Source organism: Myodes glareolus, chromosome 15, assembly GCF_982192425.1.
Source record: "Myodes glareolus chromosome 15, mMyoGla1.1, whole genome shotgun sequence".
Classification (NCBI taxonomy): domain Eukaryota; kingdom Metazoa; phylum Chordata; class Mammalia; order Rodentia; family Cricetidae; genus Myodes; species Myodes glareolus.
Genome location: NC_142040.1, coordinates 45,001 through 55,315, shown reverse-complemented (window position 1 = coordinate 55,315; position 10,315 = coordinate 45,001).

The window sequence follows — 10,315 nt, the reverse complement described above, 5'->3', positions numbered from 1 at the left end:
TCTTGCCCTGACCTGTGGGTCAGTCAATATTAGACCCTAAGGAGGGGGAGTGAGTTTTAACATCAATAGGTAACTAGACAGCTCTCATGAAATATGTTTCAGAGTAGATTTCTTCACCAAATACATGATAGTCCTGTATGAGACCATGCCATAGCATGGTTTTTATTTCATTTTTTTTTTTTTAAAAAAAAGGTCTCATTGCCCACCATTGGAAAAAAAATCCAGCTGGGTAACGGTGGCAGCACATTTCTTTATTTTATTTCTTTAATTCCAGCACTAGGAGGCAGAGGTAGAGGCAGGGGCAGCTGGATCTCTGTGAGTCTGAGGCCAGCCTTGTCTACAAAGTGAGTTCCAGGGCAAACAAGGATACACAGGGAACCCCTATCTAGAAAAACCACAAATAAACTAATAATAATAATAATCTAAGAGCTCAATTCATTGACTTCAACCCCAATTCAAAAATTAAAAAATAAAACAAAGAGTGTGTCTGATCGATCACAATCAGTGAAAGGACTATGTGGGCCAAGGGGCTGCCACAATTAAGGGAGGAACTGGGTGGGAGGAGGGAGGCAACAAGGGCTTTTCCCTGCCACCTAATCTCCTTTCAAAGACTTTTCACCATGGCAACCATTTGCTTGCTTGCTTGGAGTTCTTTTCCAGTTGTTGGGTTTGTCCAACCCCACCCCCACTTCTCAAACTAAATGCGGAGTTGGAGAAAATTGAAACAGCCATGGAAAAATTCCCACTTGGATACCTGGTCCTGCCCTTGTCCTTGCAAAAACAACAAGAACGAGAACCAAAATATGCATATCTAAGCAGACCAGTCAAGCTGTAGCCTCACCCTTGACTGGTTTAGGAAGGGCTGGTGACCTTGAACTTTTGAAATGAGTCTGTAAAATTTGGAGTCCCATGCCTGCCAGGTGCCCTCAGGGGACAGGCGTGGAGGCCAGGGCCCCTGCCATGGGAGATCTGCTAGATCAGCTACAGGCTCTTATGGTTCCTGGGCCTGCTTAGAGAAAGACATGAGATGCAGAGAACATTAAAACAGTCATGAAATACTATGAAAAATTCCCACTTGGCCATCATTTTCAGGAATATTGACACAGTGAATTGTTTGTCTGGAGCAATTTCACTTTAGACAGAAAGCAATAAAAAATGTCATTTTATTCTCAGACCCTTTACAGCTCCTGAGGAATGTGGTGCCGGGGTCACAGCAGACATGGCAGAGGATGTCACTAGGCCAGGGCTCCCTTCTCAACCACCAACCAGGCCCCCTGCACTGCCTTCCTTTGTTCTTTTGTTTCTTCATTTTTTTTCTATCTTCTGTCTTTCTTTCTTTCCTTTCTCGTTCTTTTTTTTTTCTTTATTCTCTTATTTCAACATGTATACATTTTTGTTATTTGGTACAGGGTCTTTTCTACACAACTGGGCTCCAATTCAAGGAGGGCCACCTGCCTCTGTCTCTTAGATGTTAGGATAAAAGGTGTGCACCACAACAACCCAGCTTTGTTTCTAGTATGTTGTTCTATTAATTTCTTGTACATGTAGTTTAATTTCAATTTTTTTGTTTCGTTTTTTGAGATGGGGTTTCCCTGCATAACAGTCCTAGCTGTTCTTGGAACTAGCTCCTTTCTTGAAGCCCTGGCTGGCCTCTAACTCCCAGGGATTCACCTGCCTCTGCCTCCTGTGTGCTGGGAATAAAGGCGTGCGACACCACTGCCCGGCCAATTTCAAATTCTATTTAAATCTCTTGATGTGCCTCCTGTATATGGGGGAGACAGGGAAGAAGTCACATTTTAAAACATCTTCATAACTCTACTTAGCACTGCACTCTTTTACATTTTATTTTACTTTTAATTGAGAGAGTACTTCCAGCTGTGTGGGACTTAATTTAACTTAATTTAAAAGTTTATCTATGTGTCTGTGGGTGTGCCTGTGCCTGGGTTTTTGTTTGGCTTGTGTTTGGTTTGTGTGGTGTGTGTGTGTGTGTGTGTGTGTGTGTGTGTGTGTGTGTGTGTGTGTGTAAAGGTGGGGTGGCTTTTGACCTGACCAGATGAAGGCATTCAAAAGCACTGGCTCCATATCTGCCAGAGGCAGGATCTCTGGGAGGTTTAGGCCAGCCTGGTCTTCAAGAAAAGAGCTAGTTTCAAAAATAGTCTCCAAAGCAACAGAGAAACCCTGTCCTGTAAAGCAAAACACAAAACCAAACAAAAAATAAATAAAATGAGGGGAGATGGAGAGATGGCTCAAAGGTCCTGAGTTCAATTCCCAGGAACCACATGGTGGCTCACAACCATCTGTAATGAGGTCTGGTTTCCTCTTTTGGTCTGCAGGCGTCCACACAGACAGAATATTCTATACATAACAAACAAACAAACAAATATATAAATAAATGAGAGGGAGAGGGAGAGGGAGAGGGAGAGGGAGAGGGAGAGAGAGAGAGAGAGAGAGAGAGAGAAGAAATGTGGATATACAGATAGGTAACAAGAACAAAAACAGAATGTCACCAAGAAGATAACTTGGTCTATTATGTGAATTCCAGGACAGCTAGGGAACTGAGAAACCATGCCTCAAAAAATAATAAAAGATGAAAAGAAAAAAACATAAAGAGAGAGAGAGAGAGAGAGAAAAGAAAAGAAAAGAAAAGAAAAAAGACAGTTTTTTTTCTTTTCTCTTTTTTAATGCCAGTTTTAGTTTTTCTTATAAGACTGTATTTGCAGCAGCAGTGTTCAGAAAGAAGTCCTGGACCATATAGTGAAATAGTTTGTCTGAAGCATAAATAAAAAGACAGGTCCTGTCTCAAAAAAATCCAGTTAAAATGTGAAATAAAACAAAGAAGGGGCTTTTTGTTTTGTTTTGTTTTTTCTGAGAAACCCGAAAATGACTGAATTCAACAATCTTCCAACTTCAGCAAGAAGGTAGTGTTTCCCAGCTCCAACAAGAGAGCAGCAAATAGGCATTTCTAGGCCCTGTCAACAGAAGAGGGCACTAGATTCCCACCATGTGGTTTCTGGAAATTGTTTATGGGGCAGCTTTTGAACTCAACAAGATGAAAGCATTCAAAGGGAAGGGTTCCATGTCTGGAAGAGGCAGGTGGATCTCTGTGATTTTGAGGCCAGCCTCAAACTAGTTCCAAAGACAGGCTCCAAAGCAACAAAGAAACCCTGCCTCGGCTCTAAAATCAAAACAAAAACACAAGCAAAAATAAATAAGTCATAAATTAAATGAGAGAGAGAGAGAGAGGAGAGAGAGAGAGCAGCCTGGCTTATATAGTGAGTTAAAAGTATTATACAGAGAAACCCTGCACCAAAAATACTTTAATTTTTTATTTATTATTTTCTTTTTCTATTTCATTTTATTTTTTTCTAAAATTACAGCAGTAGCAGCAGCAGCAGGATATTTTGGGTAGCTGACTACTTTCATGGAAGTCTTCAGAAAGAAGTCCTGGGCCGTGTAGTGAGATAGATTGTCTGGAACACAAATAAAAAGCCAATTCCTGTGTCAAAAAAGCAACAACAACAAAAAATCAAGTTACAATGTGAAATAATAAAATAAAGGGTTTTTTTGTTTTGTTTTTTTATTTTTTTCTTGCAATCTAACCTGAAAATGAGTGAATTCAAGTCAACAACTTTCAATTTCCCAACTCCAACAAGAATGTTTATAGGAAAGGCAGCAGATATTCACATCAAAGAAGTCCAGTGGAGCTGTAGCCACACCCTTTAATGTTTGTGTCACAAGGACACGGAGTTAGAAAGGATCTTGATCTTGAACATGAGATCTGAAAACTCAAAACAGCAATCAAACACCAACCAAGTAGGAAGAAATGACACAGAGGCAGTAAGATGTCAGTGAGTTCAAGGCCAGCCTCATCTTGCAAGGACTTTCCAGCACTGTTACATAGAAAAAGCCTGCCTCACAAAACAAAACGCACGCACACACACACACACACACACACACACACACACACACACACACACACACACGAGAATTAGGAAAGTGTTCCTGAAAGACCACAAACCTTCTAGATGACACTTAATAACAATCAAAGGTGAAATATAAAATGGAGAGAAATTCTTTGATGAAATCCAACCTGCTTTCTTGGTCAAAGCTGTACAGCCAATAGAACTAGAGGGAGCATGTGTCCCTCTCTCAATTAAAAAAAAATGGCTAGAATCTCACATGATCGTAAAAGATGAAAATCTTACGGCAGACATCATCCAACCTCAAGTGAGACAAACTTGAAACAATGCAACAGGAGACAGACAGTTGCCCAATGAACTCTGGCTATTCTCCTGGGGAAGTTGTGCCCCTGCCTGAGGACTTTAGAACAACTAAAATCCCTCTTATCCTTGTTCTGTTTTTCCGTCGCCCCCCCCCCCCAACCTCAGAGGACACCTGGATATTTGAAAGGATTTGGTTTTATTTCATTTAAGTAGAAGGTTCCTCGGACATAACTCTGAAAACACTAAAACGGAATAGCCAGTTTCTATTCAGTTCAGTTCAGTTTTCTATCAAAACCTCCTGCCTGGCATGTCTCTGTCTTTGTTGAGTTCCTGTTCTCACAGCAGACAAGAAACAGCTGGCAGTGGCAGCCATCCATAACTCTAATTTCAGCAGAACCTCCCTTGCCCCGATCTTGTTTCTCTGTTCTGTCCTCAAATGTGTGGGGTCTCTGAGCGGGCACCGACTTGCCACACACATCCTTTCTTTCCTTTAAGGTGGGGCACAGAAGAGGTTAACTGAGGTACTGTGTCACAGTTCAGACTCCTGGAAAGGAAACCTCAGCTTTCACTCAGTCAGTTCAGGGAGAAATAGTTGCAAGGAGATAAAAAGCCCATGCCTCATGACATCAGCAGTCCCTTCTCTGGAAATTCTACCGTATCCCGGGGAGCTCTCAGAATCTTGTGATGTCACTTGTGTCCTAGAAACGCCAACGGCCCTCAAGACACACTCTTTCAGTGCCTGTAAGACTCCTCGCTTCTAGACATGTCGTCTAGACTGATGAGTCTACTTGGGAGAGAGAATGGAGATCATGAGGAGGCCAGAGTGAGGGAAGAAGAAAGCTGGCCCCAGATCTCACAGGGAACCATGGAGAAATCAGTGGTCCTGGGAAGAGAAAGTGAGTTAGTTAGTTCCCCACTAGCAGGGACTAGAGAGATTGCTGGATGTGATGGCCTTGAGCCTTCCAGGGCTAGGGTTCAGGAACTGGGGGGGGGGCAGTTTCTGGGATGTTTCTCTGCGTCCCTAAAGGGCCAACGCACATCCAAGATGCATGATAGTTGATTTGACAAAGTCAGGAATTGACAAGCATGTAGCCTTTTGCTGGAGACGCTCTTCATTCACACTGAATGTGGAAGGGATCAGTGAGATTTCAATACCGGCACTGCACATCACCCCCCACCCCCAGCTCCTTTTTGTTGTGTACCAGTCGTAATAGGAAAAGGGGAGTCGTGCTCCGCCAAAGCCTGATTTTACCACGCTTTATATCACAGCCATTATTAGCAGGGTTGAAGCATCAACCTAAGATTTCTGGCATCCCAGTTATGAATGACACCCTGGTCTCCAGTTCAGTCTGAGAGCTCTTTAGAGCCAATGGATGAGAGAGTGGGACGAGATTGCAATTTTTTTTCTTGCTTCTTCTTTTCTCTTTTTCCTTTCTTTTCTTTTTCTGTGTTGTTTTGTTTTGTTTTTGAAGAAAGGGTTTCTCTGTGTATCTTGGGCCATCCTAAAACTCATTCTGTAAATCATGCCATCCTTGAACTCACAAAGATCTGTCTGCCTCTGCCTCCCTGGAGTGCTGGGATGAAAGGCATGCCCCCACCACCACACACCACAGCCCGGCTGAGACTGCAATTTCTGTGAGTGGATTTCATATCTGTGAGTGGTTTTCATATCTGTGAGTTTAAGGAAAGCCCTTCATCCTTCCTTAAACTTGAGTGCAGGAATAATCCATCCCTCACTCTTCATGGGAGCGAGTGTCTGCTCTTGTATTGAGGGCTCCCCTGGGTGAACCCCAGTTCTCAGCATCTCTAGCCCAACCTGTCACACGTTGATCACACATTTGAAAACTTGGGGGTAATTTTCATCAACTATGGGACTCACTTTGTTCTGACAGGACACACACTCACAATCTCTCATCACACACACATAGTGTAACAACTTTGTGGTTCCTCCATCATGTGCTTATTGCTGTCAGGGAACTGAAAGCCCACCAGCCAGCCTGCACCATCTTTCCTTGTTTCTCGGTTTGTTTATATATTCTCTCTCTCTCTGTTTATTTAAAAAAATATTTATTTTTATCTTATGTGCATTTGTGTTTTGATCATGGCTCTCAGGTCCCTGGAACTGGGATTACAGACAGCTGTGAGCTGCCATGTGGATGTGGATACTGGGAATTGAACCCAGGTCCTCTGGAAGAGCAGTCAGTGTTTAACCAGGAAACTATCTCTGCAGCCCGACATGGAGCATCTCTCTACATAGTCCTGCCTGGAAAACATGACCTTCAGAGTTCACAGAGTTCACTTTGCCCCCTGAGTAAAGGTGTTGTGCTTTCTTTTAATGTATAGTTTGTTTTGTGTGTGTGTGTGTTTGTGTGTGTGTGTGTGTGTGTGTGTGAGAGAGAGAGAGAGAGAGAGAGAGAGAGAGAGAGAGAGAGAGAAGTTTCATTATGAAATCAAAAGTCAATCAACAACAGTGAACTTTTTATTTATTGTTTGTTTGTTCATAGTTTATTTATTTATTGACAGTCAGTCCAGAATGATCCTTGCGAAAAGATATCCATCATGACTTTCCCTTTCAGGAGGGAGCTCTCTGGTAAACTATGAAGCCACAGTTTCTAGTGCCTGCTTCCCACAAGTCCTTTTCCCAAGGTCAGGCATTCTCTTTTGAGGAACTCTCAGGTTCTGACATTAACATATGACTGGCGGCTATTGTCAAGGCCAACGCTGTGGCTACACTTACTCCTCAGCCCCTCCCTGACCTGACCTGACCTGACCTGAGAAGCCACACCCCATGCCAGTTCACAGGCCTCCCTCTCTTCATCTAAGTAACTAAACAGCATAAAATGTGGAATCTCTTCTCAATAAAATGCTGCTGGCAGCCATTCGATGAATTCCTTCTCAGATCTTGTCCTTACAACCTCTTCGGGTCACCCACCCAAAGCAGGAGTCAGGAGGTCTCTGTCCAGCAGGGTCGACTTCTTTCCAAGTTGCAGTCATTCTGATCTCTGGGCAAAGAGAAAAGAAAGCAATTGCTTTCTACTGGAACAGTTTTAATCGTATTCTAATGAATTAATAGTCAGCTATTCCCAGCCTTATTTACCATTGGATGACCAGCAGGCGCCTTCCTCTCACCACACTAGCTCCCTTGTCGTCTCCCGGCCCCATCTGTACATGTCACGCACAGAAGGGGAAATAAATAGATGAGCAAACAAGTAGATTTCTTGAAAAAGTAAGGAACTGGGGCTGGAGAGATGGCTCAGAGGTTAAGAGCTTCTGAGTTTGATCTGGTGATCTCTTCTGGCCTGCAGACATATATACAGAATAACTAATTAGATAGATAGATAGATAGATAGACAGACAGACAGACAGACAGCTAAATGGATGAATGGATGGATGAATGAATGAGTGAATACATAAATAAAAAATGAAACAATTCACAGAATTAACCTGTCATAACAATTCGCAAAACCTCTCCAACACCCGGAAGTTGTTACATGAATCGTGAAAGGTCTGTGATAAGAAATCTTTGTGTGTGCCCCAAATTTGAAGATATTGGCTATCCTGTAAATAGATCCCTCGTTTCGGTCAATTCTGTCTGTCTGTCCACCCTGGGGGAGTATTTTGTGACGTTCACGCAGAAAGGCAGGGGAATTGCGAGTGATGTAGCACTTTCGTTCTTAGTCATTAGATGTAACTTTGCAGTAGTCCTTGGACCTTAAAGAGGTTGCTGCTGTGTGTGTTCCTTTGCACCTAATGAAATAGTGTGGCAGTTACCTACCTACTCGTTCAGTACAAATAGTCTATACTGTCAACTGACTACACTATGGCAGTGCCTGGGATTCTCTGTAGGCAAATGCAGTTCAGACTTGCTCAGTACTACCAAGTTTGAAACAGGTCATGAGGGAAGCTCTCCCAGCATGAGACAAGTTGGGCAACAGAAACCTTAACAGATGATCTCATGCATTGAGCCAAATACTTCCCTCGTTAAAGTAGGTAGGTAGGTAGGTAGGTTGTCTCCCCCATCCCCAATTCTGTTTCGGGGGTTAAGGTCTGTCTGAGAATCCTTGATCAAGGAAAGCCGATGCAAAATCCCCAGGGCAGGGTTTGAAACCACAGAGAGAGGACGGCGTGTCGCTTACTGTTCTGCTCAGCCAGCTTTCCTCTATGGCCCAAGCTCACATGCCCAGGGATGGCACTACTTACCACCTTCCAGAGGAGTGAAACCTCCTAAATCAGTTAGCCACATGCTAGTGTCAGTGGAGTCACATCCGGAGTATGATTTGGCTTTCGAGTATGGCTTCTTCCTTGGTTCTGTCGCCTGAAATCCTGCTTCTCTGACCCCCAGAGACATAGCCAATAAACCCTCTTGCTTTGAAAGCCAGAGGGTGAATCTAGATGCTGCTGTTGTTTACAATGAAGACCAAAGGGATGCCATCCCAGTTCCTCCCGTTTTTTCCCACCACAGGCTACACGGAATAAGCAATACTCTTGGAAGCAGGTGTGGACCATCCCGGCCCAGTAAGAAAAAGGCTCAGCTGCACCGCCGATCTTTAACTAAAAAAATCTTTTAAAAAGATTTAAAGCTAAATCTTTAACTCAAGAAACAGATGTATGTTCTGGCCTAAGACCCTTTGCTGGGCCCTAAGGGAGACTGATATGCCTCAGTCGATAAGAGTTCTTGTTCCTTCCTTCATTCCCTAGCAGCTAGCTACCTCAGGTACACTCTTCTACTAAAATCTATACAAGAATCTTCACCTGTTACATCATTTAAGTAAAATTACCACTGTAGGGAAAAAGAAAGCCAGAAATATAAGCGTCATGGTTTTAAGGTTATAAAATGTGTTTTAAAAAATGTAATATTCTGCTCCAATCAGCGGTTGTTCTAAATGTTGATTAAAAATGAGACTGCATCATAATGAAGCAGACTGGGGAAAGTTACTTCAGAAGTGTTGCATCCCCAGAGTGACAGGGGCATCAGAGTTGCCGTTCTATCTATCTATCTATCTATCTATCTATCTATCTATCTATCTATCTATTTATTGCGTATACAACAGTCTGCTTCCATGCATGCCCACAGAGCAGAAAAGGGCACCAGATCTCTTTCTTTCTTTCTTTCTTTCTTTCTTTCTTAATAATAAAATAAGTATATAAATATATATCTAAGATAGATAGATAGATAGATAGATAGATAGATAGATAGATAGATAGATGATAGATAGATAGACAGATAGATAGATAGGTAAATAGGTAGGTAGGTAGGTAGGTAGATAGGTAGATAGATAGATAGGTAGGTAGGTAGGGAGGTAGGGAGATAGGTAGATAGATAGATAGATAGATAGGTAGGTAGGTAGGGAGATAGATAGGTAGATAGATAGATAGATAGGTAGGTAGGGAGATAGATAGGTAGATAGATAGACAGACAGACAGACAGACAGACAGACAGACAGACAGACAGACAGACAGATAGGTAGATAGATAGGTAGGTAGGTAGGGAGATAGATAGGTAGATAGATAGATAGACAGACAGACAGACAGACAGACAGACAGGTAGGTAGATAGATAGATAGATAGATAGATAGATAGATAGATAGATAGGTAGATAGATAGATGATAGATAGATAGATAGGGAGATAGATAGGTAGATAGATAGATAGACAGACAGACAGACAGACAGACAGACAGACAGATAGATAGATAGGTAGGTAGGTAGGCAGATAGGTAGATAGATAGATAGATAGGTAGGTCGGTAGATAGATAGGTAGATAGATAGGTAGGTAGGTAGGTAGGTAGGTAGGTAGGTAGGGAGATAGGTAGATAGATAGGTAGATAGATAGATAGGTAGATAGGTAGATAGATAGATAGATAAAGTAGAGGATAAGCAAGTAAACAAGATCTTTGAATTTTTTTTGGATAACTAAATAAATAATTAAATGCACCCATAAATAAAAAATAACTAGGTAAATACAAAACTAACTATCTAAATAACTAACTAAATAGATAAATAAATGAATGCATAAAGGAAGGAAGAAATAAAAAATAATAAACAACTAAAAAGTAAATAAACAAATGAATCAATCAAGAGATAGATAGATGGC